The following is a 14,561-nucleotide window of genomic DNA, read 5'->3' as shown; positions in this document are numbered from 1 at the left end:
TTTGTCCATACACAACAACAACAATATCAACAGACCAATAGGGGGACGAGGGAATCTGACCCTTCCACATCAGAGAGTGAAACCACAGACTCTGAAAGAGTGGGCCCATTTTTCGGTGGTAGCGGTGGGAAACAAAAGTTTAGGGGAGGAGCTAGAGGTAGAAATAGAGGCCGTGGTAGAGCCTCTTCTAATAGTGGCAATAATTTTTTAGCCAACAATCCTCCCATTTCCCGCTATATGCTGAGGGGACAAAAGGATTAATGAAGGGAAAAAATATGGATAGACTACAAATCATTAACCTATCTGAATACAATTTGAGCGCATCAGAGAACACATTATTAGAGAAAGGACTTTCCTTTGTCCCCACAGTTAAATTTGACTCTTTCTCGTGGATAAAAGATCTTAATTTATTTGCTCGCAAACTCAAATGGATTAAATTTTTCAAACATCATAATAGAAAAAAATGTATGGAACTAGGGTTGGAAGAGTCTGATATGGAAGGCCTTGTAGCCTTAGAGGGGTTATTAGAGGAATCTGGAAGAGCTCCAGGTCTAGGTCCCTTTACCAACCTAAAAATGAAGAGTAGAAAGCTGCCACCTATAGGAGATTTTACCAATGTGGATTTATTTGTGGATATGGTGGGAGATGAGATCAAAAATCTTAGTCAGGATAGTAGGGGCATGGATAACAATTTGTCCTGGTCCGAACGATTAGCTCTGACCACTCTAGAGAAAAAACAGAACATCGTGTTAAAAGCATCTGATAAGGGTGGTAACATTGTGGTCATGAGTAGGGATGATTATAAAAAAATGTGTGAGGACATATTGTTTAACCATAATTGTTACACCATTTTAAAGGATAACCCCACAGCACTATTCAAGAAGGAGTTGCTGAGCATTCTGAGTGATGCAAAGAGCAGATCCTTGATTAGTGCAGGAGAGTTTGGGTTCCTGTACCCACAATTTCCTGTTATGGCGTGTTTCTATAGCCTGCCCAAAATCCACAAAGGGTATCCTCCCTTACGTGGCAGACCCATTGTTTCAGGCATTAACAATTTAACTCAAAATGTGAGTACTTATGTTGATCAGGTGTTGCGCCCCTTTGTCTTAAGTCTTACATCATATGTACGTGACACCATGGATGTCTTGAAACAGATTGATGGTATTTCTCTGGAGAAAGATACAATCCTGGCTAGTTTGGATGTTGAGGCCTTGTATTCATCCATACCTCACAAATGTGGCTATAAAGCGATTGAGTACTATTTGGGATCAAGAGGTACACAGTTTGCTGCTCATAACCAATTTGTTTTGCAGTTATTACAGTTTGTTCTTGAAAAAAATATATTTATATTTGAAGATAAGATCTTTCATCAGCAATGTGGAACTGCAATGGGGAGTCCCGCTGCTCCCACCTATGCAAATCTATTTCTTGGCTGGTGGGAGGAGACAATTGTTTTTGGTGACAAATTTGTAAATTGGACTTCATCCGTTGGACTGTGGATTAGATATATTGATGACGTGCTTATTCTCTGGAACTCTTCAGTAGACGAGTTCCATAAGTTCGTAGCAGCCCTCAATAAAAATGATGTAGGACTTAGGTTTACATGTGAGATCAGTGAGAATGAACTGTCCTTTCTAGACTTGAAAATTATAAAAACGGAAGGAGGTACAATTCGCACAAAGGTACATCGGAAAGAGACAGCAACAAATAGTTTTTTGCAATGGAATAGCTGTCATCCTTATTCCCTCAAACGTGGCATTCCGAAGGGCCAATTTATGAGAGTACGTAGGAACTGTAGCTCTATGGGTGATTTTGAGTGCCAGGCCCAGGAACTCAAAACAAGATTGAAGGATAGAGGTTTCCCCAAGAGTGTTATTAGAAAGGCCTATGAGGGAGCTAGGGATGCAGATAGGCAATGTCTTCTGGTCCCTAAAAAACGGAAAGAGGAACAAGTTACCAGACTCATAGGCACCTATGACTCAAAACAGAATGACATTATGCAGATACTGAATAGGTATTGGCGTATTCTCAGTTCTGATATAGATCTAGCAGATCAGATCACACAGAGGCCTTCTGTCACGTATCGGAGAGGGAAAAATATAAGGGACAGAGTCATGCACAGCTGTTTTGACCCCATTTCACCTAGGGGTACTTGGCTGGATAGACAAACACCAGGCACTTTTAGATGCGGTGGTTGTAAAGCCTGTGATTTCATTCTTAAAGGAAATAGCTTTACCAGTGTTGTCACCCAAAAACAATACAATATTCGGGACTACGTCAATTGCAAGACAGCTGGAGTAGTCTACCTTATTACATGCCCATGCCCCCTAAATTATGTGGGTAAAACAGCACGACAACTTCGTCGTCGTATTAGGGAGCATGTTGGAGACATTATTCATGGTAGGGACACTCCAATATCCAAGCACGTGCATGCAAAACACCAAGGCCAGGCAGCAGTGTTAAAATTTCAAGCAATTGAACTTGTCAGACCCCCCAAGAGAGGAGGGGACTGGGATAACCTGATTCTACGGAAGGAAGCGCAGTGGATCCATAGACTGGAATGCATACAACCACTAGGTCTAAATGAGCAGACTAACTATACATGTTTTATTTAAAATGTGTGATACCATCCCCCGATAGATGTTTTACCTTGGGGTGGGTGAGTGTTTATCTGCATTTGTGCATTACTTATTTGAGATGGCTATACTTGTTAGCCAACATACTAAGAGATCGTTTTGTCAGTTTTTCTAAGGAATAGGGACCTCAGCAATTTCTTCCACCTCATATGTGTCTTTTTTTCTTGAGTTGCTTTGTGAGGTTGCCCACTTGCGGTGGTACACTGTGCCGCAAGATATACTTACAATATATTATCTTTTAGCGCTTACCTCCTCGTGTTTGGCAGTCCGGGCGACACGTCCTTGGCTTCCACTGCGCCTGCGCGTTCGGCTTGATGCGGCCGATGATGACCCCTGGCTGTCAGCTGACGGCGGGGGGTCACATGGGCAGGTGTCACGAATCGAGAGGGTGTTGTGATTGGTCAATTCATGTTTTGCCGCCGTACACGATGGGTGGAGTTTAGCGTTTATAGTAACCTAGCGCCTGCTATGGAGTATGCCGTTGACATCGATACGTGCATCTTCCCGTGACGCACAGCGGAATATCCGCTGTTGAAATACTAATATCGCTGGTGATGAGGCCAGAGTTACCAAGATACGGACCCCTGAGGATGAGTATCTGAAACGCGTAGGGTCGTTTAATGTTTAAGGAATGTGTGCATTGGGGACAATATATTGTGTGAAACCCAGCGTTAGGAGATCCGTAATTGTCGGACACCTATGCTATAATTAGGGCTTGTACTACTGTTGTGCCCTGGGTATATGCTGATTCCTACAAATATCGTTTATACACAGAGATATAGGTATCATAATAACTCAGTGTTTCCTTGTTTAATACATTTTTTAAATTTTCACGGTGGGGCTTATGTCACAGTGGTGTGTTACCCCTGTTTTTAAACTAGTTACTATTAAAGATATCTTTTTACTCAGTTGTCAATTCAGTGAACCTTATAATTAAAATTCTTTATATTGTGGGAGCACAATTAGATTCTATCTAACTATACAGTGAAACTATATTTAATCTATACAGTCAATAATTTTGTTTTATCTGGGTATGGCAGCCTTTGCACTCTCAGACTTAAACACAGAAGGGTGGATGAGTGAGGCTAAAAGTGTTTTCTCTGAATGTGAACTGGTGTATACAGTTCAGGGTGCGTCTCTTAAATCTACCTTTAAAAACCTTAATAGATTGCATAAAGATTATACGAGAAGTTGGTGGGAGATCCAGAGTCTGGAAAATTATTTAAAGAACAAGATAGTTCCCAGAGGCCTCAGGGTCCCCATTGTCCCAGCATTAAGATTAAGAACTGCTAATATAAAAGAAAGGTGGGAACAGGAGATTACAGGGAGTTCACTTAGGCTTATGCAGATTTTGGTAGAGGAGGAAAAAATTCAGTTCGACTTTATTAGTGCTGAGCTTAAAAAAGAGATTGAGGCAGTTAAAACCCTGGTAGATACCCCTGGTTTTGATAAACGGGATAAAATCCTTCAACAAACTTTAGAGAGATTTACCAATCATCTTAAGGAACGCAAACACTTCCAATTCCAGAGAGATCTACAGGAATTTAGGGAGAAAAAAGCGTATGATTTTGTCCATACACAACAACAACAATATCAACAGACCAATAGGGGGACGAGGGAATCTGACCCTTCCACATCAGAGAGTGAAACCACAGACTCTGAAAGAGTGGGCCCATTTTTCGGTGGTAGCGGTGGGAAACAAAAGTTTAGGGGAGGAGCTAGAGGTAGAAATAGAGGCCGTGGTAGAGCCTCTTCTAATAGTGGCAATAATTTTTTAGCCAACAATCCTCCCATTTCCCGCTATATGCTGAGGGGACAAAAGGATTAATGAAGGGATAAAATATGGATAGACTACAAATCATTAACCTATCTGAATACAATTTGAGCGCATCAGAGAACACATTATTAGAGAAAGGACTTTCCTTTGTCCCCACAGTTAAATTTGACTCTTTCTCGTGGATAAAAGATCTTAATTTATTTGCTCGCAAACTCAAATGGATTAAATTTTTCAAACATCATAATAGAAAAAAATGTATGGAACTAGGGTTGGAAGAGTCTGATATGGAAGGCCTTGTAGCCTTAGAGGGGTTATTAGAGGAATCTGGAAGAGCTCCAGGTCTAGGTCCCTTTACCAACCTAAAAATGAAGAGTAGAAAGCTGCCACCTATAGGAGATTTTACCAATGTGGATTTATTTGTGGATATGGTGGGAGATGAGATCAAAAATCTTAGTCAGGATAGTAGGGGCATGGATAACAATTTGTCCTGGTCCGAACGATTAGCTCTGACCACTCTAGAGAAAAAACAGAACATCGTGTTAAAAGCATCTGATAAGGGTGGTAACATTGTGGTCATGAGTAGGGATGATTATAAAAAAATGTGTGAGGACATATTGTTTAACCATAATTGTTACACCATTTTAAAGGATAACCCCACAGCACTATTCAAGAAGGAGTTGCTGAGCATTCTGAGTGATGCAAAGAGCAGATCCTTGATTAGTGCAGGAGAGTTTGGGTTCCTGTACCCACAATTTCCTGTTATGGCGTGTTTCTATAGCCTGCCCAAAATCCACAAAGGGTATCCTCCCTTACGTGGCAGACCCATTGTTTCAGGCATTAACAATTTAACTCAAAATGTGAGTACTTATGTTGATCAGGTGTTGCGCCCCTTTGTCTTAAGTCTTACATCATATGTACGTGACACCATGGATGTCTTGAAACAGATTGATGGTATTTCTCTGGAGAAAGATACAATCCTGGCTAGTTTGGATGTTGAGGCCTTGTATTCATCCATACCTCACAAATGTGGCTATAAAGCGATTGAGTACTATTTGGGATCAAGAGGTACACAGTTTGCTGCTCATAACCAATTTGTTTTGCAGTTATTACAGTTTGTTCTTGAAAAAAATATATTTATATTTGAAGATAAGATCTTTCATCAGCAATGTGGAACTGCAATGGGGAGTCCCGCTGCTCCCACCTATGCAAATCTATTTCTTGGCTGGTGGGAGGAGACAATTGTTTTTGGTGACAAATTTGTAAATTGGACTTCATCCGTTGGACTGTGGATTAGATATATTGATGACGTGCTTATTCTCTGGAACTCTTCAGTAGACGAGTTCCATAAGTTCGTAGCAGCCCTCAATAAAAATGATGTAGGACTTAGGTTTACATGTGAGATCAGTGAGAATGAACTGTCCTTTCTAGACTTGAAAATTATAAAAACGGAAGGAGGTACAATTCGCACAAAGGTACATCGGAAAGAGACAGCAACAAATAGTTTTTTGCAATGGAATAGCTGTCATCCTTATTCCCTCAAACGTGGCATTCCGAAGGGCCAATTTATGAGAGTACGTAGGAACTGTAGCTCTATGGGTGATTTTGAGTGCCAGGCCCAGGAACTCAAAACAAGATTGAAGGATAGAGGTTTCCCCAAGAGTGTTATTAGAAAGGCCTATGAGGGAGCTAGGGATGCAGATAGGCAATGTCTTCTGGTCCCTAAAAAACGGAAAGAGGAACAAGTTACCAGACTCATAGGCACCTATGACTCAAAACAGAATGACATTATGCAGATACTGAATAGGTATTGGCGTATTCTCAGTTCTGATATAGATCTAGCAGATCAGATCACACAGAGGCCTTCTGTCACGTATCGGAGAGGGAAAAATATAAGGGACAGAGTCATGCACAGCTGTTTTGACCCCATTTCACCTAGGGGTACTTGGCTGGATAGACAAACACCAGGCACTTTTAGATGCGGTGGTTGTAAAGCCTGTGATTTCATTCTTAAAGGAAATAGCTTTACCAGTGTTGTCACCCAAAAACAATACAATATTCGGGACTACGTCAATTGCAAGACAGCTGGAGTAGTCTACCTTATTACATGCCCATGCCCCCTAAATTATGTGGGTAAAACAGCACGACAACTTCGTCGTCGTATTAGGGAGCATGTTGGAGACATTATTCATGGTAGGGACACTCCAATATCCAAGCACGTGCATGCAAAACACCAAGGCCAGGCAGCAGTGTTAAAATTTCAAGCAATTGAACTTGTCAGACCCCCCAAGAGAGGAGGGGACTGGGATAACCTGATTCTACGGAAGGAAGCGCAGTGGATCCATAGACTGGAATGCATACAACCACTAGGTCTAAATGAGCAGACTAACTATACATGTTTTATTTAAAATGTGTGATACCATCCCCCGATAGATGTTTTACCTTGGGGTGGGTGAGTGTTTATCTGCATTTGTGCATTACTTATTTGAGATGGCTATACTTGTTAGCCAACATACTAAGAGATCGTTTTGTCAGTTTTTCTAAGGAATAGGGACCTCAGCAATTTCTTCCACCTCATATGTGTCTTTTTTTCTTGAGTTGCTTTGTGAGGTTGCCCACTTGCGGTGGTACACTGTGCCGCAAGATATACTTACAATATATTATCTTTTAGCGCTTACCTCCTCGTGTTTGGCAGTCCGGGCGACACGTCCTTGGCTTCCACTGCGCCTGCGCGTTCGGCTTGATGCGGCCGATGATGACCCCTGGCTGTCAGCTGACGGCGGGGGGTCACATGGGCAGGTGTCACGAATCGAGAGGGTGTTGTGATTGGTCAATTCATGTTTTGCCGCCGTACACGATGGGTGGAGTTTAGCGTTTATAGTAACCTAGCGCCTGCTATGGAGTATGCCGTTGACATCGATACGTGCATCTTCCCGTGACGCACAGCGGAATATCCGCTGTTGAAATACTAATATCGCTGGTGATGAGGCCAGAGTTACCAAGATACGGACCCCTGAGGATGAGTATCTGAAACGCGTAGGGTCGTTTAATGTTTAAGGAATGTGTGCATTGGGGACAATATATTGTGTGAAACCCAGCGTTAGGAGATCCGTAATTGTCGGACACCTATGCTATAATTAGGGCTTGTACTACTGTTGTGCCCTGGGTATATGCTGATTCCTACAAATATCGTTTATACACAGAGATATAGGTATCATAATAACTCAGTGTTTCCTTGTTTAATACATTTTTTAAATTTTCACGGTGGGGCTTATGTCACAGTGGTGTGTTACCCCTGTTTTTAAACTAGTTACTATTAAAGATATCTTTTTACTCAGTTGTCAATTCAGTGAACCTTATAATTAAAATTCTTTATATTGTGGGAGCACAATTAGATTCTATCTAACTATACAGTGAAACTATATTTAATCTATACAGTCAATAATTTTGTTTTATCTGGGTATGGCAGCCTTTGCACTCTCAGACTTAAACACAGAAGGGTGGATGAGTGAGGCTAAAAGTGTTTTCTCTGAATGTGAACTGGTGTATACAGTTCAGGGTGCGTCTCTTAAATCTACCTTTAAAAACCTTAATAGATTGCATAAAGATTATACGAGAAGTTGGTGGGAGATCCAGAGTCTGGAAAATTATTTAAAGAACAAGATAGTTCCCAGAGGCCTCAGGGTCCCCATTGTCCCAGCATTAAGATTAAGAACTGCTAATATAAAAGAAAGGTGGGAACAGGAGATTACAGGGAGTTCACTTAGGCTTATGCAGATTTTGGTAGAGGAGGAAAAAATTCAGTTCGACTTTATTAGTGCTGAGCTTAAAAAAGAGATTGAGGCAGTTAAAACCCTGGTAGATACCCCTGGTTTTGATAAACGGGATAAAATCCTTCAACAAACTTTAGAGAGATTTACCAATCATCTTAAGGAACGCAAACACTTCCAATTCCAGAGAGATCTACAGGAATTTAGGGAGAAAAAAGCGTATGATTTTGTCCATACACAACAACAACAATATCAACAGACCAATAGGGGGACGAGGGAATCTGACCCTTCCACATCAGAGAGTGAAACCACAGACTCTGAAAGAGTGGGCCCATTTTTCGGTGGTAGCGGTGGGAAACAAAAGTTTAGGGGAGGAGCTAGAGGTAGAAATAGAGGCCGTGGTAGAGCCTCTTCTAATAGTGGCAATAATTTTTTAGCCAACAATCCTCCCATTTCCCGCTATATGCTGAGGGGACAAAAGGATTAATGAAGGGAAAAAATATGGATAGACTACAAATCATTAACCTATCTGAATACAATTTGAGCGCATCAGAGAACACATTATTAGAGAAAGGACTTTCCTTTGTCCCCACAGTTAAATTTGACTCTTTCTCGTGGATAAAAGATCTTAATTTATTTGCTCGCAAACTCAAATGGATTAAATTTTTCAAACATCATAATAGAAAAAAATGTATGGAACTAGGGTTGGAAGAGTCTGATATGGAAGGCCTTGTAGCCTTAGAGGGGTTATTAGAGGAATCTGGAAGAGCTCCAGGTCTAGGTCCCTTTACCAACCTAAAAATGAAGAGTAGAAAGCTGCCACCTATAGGAGATTTTACCAATGTGGATTTATTTGTGGATATGGTGGGAGATGAGATCAAAAATCTTAGTCAGGATAGTAGGGGCATGGATAACAATTTGTCCTGGTCCGAACGATTAGCTCTGACCACTCTAGAGAAAAAACAGAACATCGTGTTAAAAGCATCTGATAAGGGTGGTAACATTGTGGTCATGAGTAGGGATGATTATAAAAAAATGTGTGAGGACATATTGTTTAACCATAATTGTTACACCATTTTAAAGGATAACCCCACAGCACTATTCAAGAAGGAGTTGCTGAGCATTCTGAGTGATGCAAAGAGCAGATCCTTGATTAGTGCAGGAGAGTTTGGGTTCCTGTACCCACAATTTCCTGTTATGGCGTGTTTCTATAGCCTGCCCAAAATCCACAAAGGGTATCCTCCCTTACGTGGCAGACCCATTGTTTCAGGCATTAACAATTTAACTCAAAATGTGAGTACTTATGTTGATCAGGTGTTGCGCCCCTTTGTCTTAAGTCTTACATCATATGTACGTGACACCATGGATGTCTTGAAACAGATTGATGGTATTTCTCTGGAGAAAGATACAATCCTGGCTAGTTTGGATGTTGAGGCCTTGTATTCATCCATACCTCACAAATGTGGCTATAAAGCGATTGAGTACTATTTGGGATCAAGAGGTACACAGTTTGCTGCTCATAACCAATTTGTTTTGCAGTTATTACAGTTTGTTCTTGAAAAAAATATATTTATATTTGAAGATAAGATCTTTCATCAGCAATGTGGAACTGCAATGGGGAGTCCCGCTGCTCCCACCTATGCAAATCTATTTCTTGGCTGGTGGGAGGAGACAATTGTTTTTGGTGACAAATTTGTAAATTGGACTTCATCCGTTGGACTGTGGATTAGATATATTGATGACGTGCTTATTCTCTGGAACTCTTCAGTAGACGAGTTCCATAAGTTCGTAGCAGCCCTCAATAAAAATGATGTAGGACTTAGGTTTACATGTGAGATCAGTGAGAATGAACTGTCCTTTCTAGACTTGAAAATTATAAAAACGGAAGGAGGTACAATTCGCACAAAGGTACATCGGAAAGAGACAGCAACAAATAGTTTTTTGCAATGGAATAGCTGTCATCCTTATTCCCTCAAACGTGGCATTCCGAAGGGCCAATTTATGAGAGTACGTAGGAACTGTAGCTCTATGGGTGATTTTGAGTGGCAGGCCCAGGAACTCAAAACAAGATTGAAGGATAGAGGTTTCCCCAAGAGTGTTATTAGAAAGGCCTATGAGGGAGCTAGGGATGCAGATAGGCAATGTCTTCTGGTCCCTAAAAAACGGAAAGAGGAACAAGTTACCAGACTCATAGGCACCTATGACTCAAAACAGAATGACATTATGCAGATACTGAATAGGTATTGGCGTATTCTCAGTTCTGATATAGATCTAGCAGATCAGATCACACAGAGGCCTTCTGTCACGTATCGGAGAGGGAAAAATATAAGGGACAGAGTCATGCACAGCTGTTTTGACCCCATTTCACCTAGGGGTACTTGGCTGGATAGACAAACACCAGGCACTTTTAGATGCGGTGGTTGTAAAGCCTGTGATTTCATTCTTAAAGGAAATAGCTTTACCAGTGTTGTCACCCAAAAACAATACAATATTCGGGACTACGTCAATTGCAAGACAGCTGGAGTAGTCTACCTTATTACATGCCCATGCCCCCTAAATTATGTGGGTAAAACAGCACGACAACTTCGTCGTCGTATTAGGGAGCATGTTGGAGACATTATTCATGGTAGGGACACTCCAATATCCAAGCACGTGCATGCAAAACACCAAGGCCAGGCAGCAGTGTTAAAATTTCAAGCAATTGAACTTGTCAGACCCCCCAAGAGAGGAGGGGACTGGGATAACCTGATTCTACGGAAGGAAGCGCAGTGGATCCATAGACTGGAATGCATACAACCACTAGGTCTAAATGAGCAGACTAACTATACATGTTTTATTTAAAATGTGTGATACCATCCCCCGATAGATGTTTTACCTTGGGGTGGGTGAGTGTTTATCTGCATTTGTGCATTACTTATTTGAGATGGCTATACTTGTTAGCCAACATACTAAGAGATCGTTTTGTCAGTTTTTCTAAGGAATAGGGACCTCAGCAATTTCTTCCACCTCATATGTGTCTTTTTTTCTTGAGTTGCTTTGTGAGGTTGCCCACTTGCGGTGGTACACTGTGCCGCAAGATATACTTACAATATATTATCTTTTAGCGCTTACCTCCTCGTGTTTGGCAGTCCGGGCGACACGTCCTTGGCTTCCACTGCGCCTGCGCGTTCGGCTTGATGCGGCCGATGATGACCCCTGGCTGTCAGCTGACGGCGGGGGGTCACATGGGCAGGTGTCACGAATCGAGAGGGTGTTGTGATTGGTCAATTCATGTTTTGCCGCCGTACACGATGGGTGGAGTTTAGCGTTTATAGTAACCTAGCGCCTGCTATGGAGTATGCCGTTGACATCGATACGTGCATCTTCCCGTGACGCACAGCGGAATATCCGCTGTTGAAATACTAATATCGCTGGTGATGAGGCCAGAGTTACCAAGATACGGACCCCTGAGGATGAGTATCTGAAACGCGTAGGGTCGTTTAATGTTTAAGGAATGTGTGCATTGGGGACAATATATTGTGTGAAACCCAGCGTTAGGAGATCCGTAATTGTCGGACACCTATGCTATAATTAGGGCTTGTACTACTGTTGTGCCCTGGGTATATGCTGATTCCTACAAATATCGTTTATACACAGAGATATAGGTATCATAATAACTCAGTGTTTCCTTGTTTAATACATTTTTTAAATTTTCACGGTGGGGCTTATGTCACAGTGGTGTGTTACCCCTGTTTTTAAACTAGTTACTATTAAAGATATCTTTTTACTCAGTTGTCAATTCAGTGAACCTTATAATTAAAATTCTTTATATTGTGGGAGCACAATTAGATTCTATCTAACTATACAGTGAAACTATATTTAATCTATACAGTCAATAATTTTGTTTTATCTGGGTATGGCAGCCTTTGCACTCTCAGACTTAAACACAGAAGGGTGGATGAGTGAGGCTAAAAGTGTTTTCTCTGAATGTGAACTGGTGTATACAGTTCAGGGTGCGTCTCTTAAATCTACCTTTAAAAACCTTAATAGATTGCATAAAGATTATACGAGAAGTTGGTGGGAGATCCAGAGTCTGGAAAATTATTTAAAGAACAAGATAGTTCCCAGAGGCCTCAGGGTCCCCATTGTCCCAGCATTAAGATTAAGAACTGCTAATATAAAAGAAAGGTGGGAACAGGAGATTACAGGGAGTTCACTTAGGCTTATGCAGATTTTGGTAGAGGAGGAAAAAATTCAGTTCGACTTTATTAGTGCTGAGCTTAAAAAAGAGATTGAGGCAGTTAAAACCCTGGTAGATACCCCTGGTTTTGATAAACGGGATAAAATCCTTCAACAAACTTTAGAGAGATTTACCAATCATCTTAAGGAACGCAAACACTTCCAATTCCAGAGAGATCTACAGGAATTTAGGGAGAAAAAAGCGTATGATTTTGTCCATACACAACAACAACAATATCAACAGACCAATAGGGGGACGAGGGAATCTGACCCTTCCACATCAGAGAGTGAAACCACAGACTCTGAAAGAGTGGGCCCATTTTTCGGTGGTAGCGGTGGGAAACAAAAGTTTAGGGGAGGAGCTAGAGGTAGAAATAGAGGCCGTGGTAGAGCCTCTTCTAATAGTGGCAATAATTTTTTAGCCAACAATCCTCCCATTTCCCGCTATATGCTGAGGGGACAAAAGGATTAATGAAGGGAAAAAATATGGATAGACTACAAATCATTAACCTATCTGAATACAATTTGAGCGCATCAGAGAACACATTATTAGAGAAAGGACTTTCCTTTGTCCCCACAGTTAAATTTGACTCTTTCTCGTGGATAAAAGATCTTAATTTATTTGCTCGCAAACTCAAATGGATTAAATTTTTCAAACATCATAATAGAAAAAAATGTATGGAACTAGGGTTGGAAGAGTCTGATATGGAAGGCCTTGTAGCCTTAGAGGGGTTATTAGAGGAATCTGGAAGAGCTCCAGGTCTAGGTCCCTTTACCAACCTAAAAATGAAGAGTAGAAAGCTGCCACCTATAGGAGATTTTACCAATGTGGATTTATTTGTGGATATGGTGGGAGATGAGATCAAAAATCTTAGTCAGGATAGTAGGGGCATGGATAACAATTTGTCCTGGTCCGAACGATTAGCTCTGACCACTCTAGAGAAAAAACAGAACATCGTGTTAAAAGCATCTGATAAGGGTGGTAACATTGTGGTCATGAGTAGGGATGATTATAAAAAAATGTGTGAGGACATATTGTTTAACCATAATTGTTACACCATTTTAAAGGATAACCCCACAGCACTATTCAAGAAGGAGTTGCTGAGCATTCTGAGTGATGCAAAGAGCAGATCCTTGATTAGTGCAGGAGAGTTTGGGTTCCTGTACCCACAATTTCCTGTTATGGCGTGTTTCTATAGCCTGCCCAAAATCCACAAAGGGTATCCTCCCTTACGTGGCAGACCCATTGTTTCAGGCATTAACAATTTAACTCAAAATGTGAGTACTTATGTTGATCAGGTGTTGCGCCCCTTTGTCTTAAGTCTTACATCATATGTACGTGACACCATGGATGTCTTGAAACAGATTGATGGTATTTCTCTGGAGAAAGATACAATCCTGGCTAGTTTGGATGTTGAGGCCTTGTATTCATCCATACCTCACAAATGTGGCTATAAAGCGATTGAGTACTATTTGGGATCAAGAGGTACACAGTTTGCTGCTCATAACCAATTTGTTTTGCAGTTATTACAGTTTGTTCTTGAAAAAAATATATTTATATTTGAAGATAAGATCTTTCATCAGCAATGTGGAACTGCAATGGGGAGTCCCGCTGCTCCCACCTATGCAAATCTATTTCTTGGCTGGTGGGAGGAGACAATTGTTTTTGGTGACAAATTTGTAAATTGGACTTCATCCGTTGGACTGTGGATTAGATATATTGATGACGTGCTTATTCTCTGGAACTCTTCAGTAGACGAGTTCCATAAGTTCGTAGCAGCCCTCAATAAAAATGATGTAGGACTTAGGTTTACATGTGAGATCAGTGAGAATGAACTGTCCTTTCTAGACTTGAAAATTATAAAAACGGAAGGAGGTACAATTCGCACAAAGGTACATCGGAAAGAGACAGCAACAAATAGTTTTTTGCAATGGAATAGCTGTCATCCTTATTCCCTCAAACGTGGCATTCCGAAGGGCCAATTTATGAGAGTACGTAGGAACTGTAGCTCTATGGGTGATTTTGAGTGGCAGGCCCAGGAACTCAAAACAAGATTGAAGGATAGAGGTTTCCCCAAGAGTGTTATTAGAAAGGCCTATGAGGGAGCTAGGGATGCAGATAGGCAATGTCTTCTGGTCCCTAAAAAACGGAAAGAGGAACAA

The 14,561-nt window shown here is 41.2% G+C and overlaps 1 protein-coding gene across 2 annotated transcripts in view; it reads right to left on the bottom strand.

Moving 5' to 3' along the window:
* LRRTM4 (leucine rich repeat transmembrane neuronal 4) overlaps positions 1 to 14,561 on the bottom strand; it is a 646,186-nt gene that overhangs the window by 112,576 nt on the left and 519,049 nt on the right. The gene's annotated exons all lie outside the window — the stretch shown is intronic.

This window comes from Rhinoderma darwinii, chromosome 3 (assembly GCF_050947455.1).
Source record: "Rhinoderma darwinii isolate aRhiDar2 chromosome 3, aRhiDar2.hap1, whole genome shotgun sequence".
NCBI lineage: Eukaryota > Metazoa > Chordata > Amphibia > Anura > Rhinodermatidae > Rhinoderma > Rhinoderma darwinii.
Note: the sequence above shows the minus strand (reverse complement) of the source record. Positions and strands in the feature narration are given on the sequence as shown.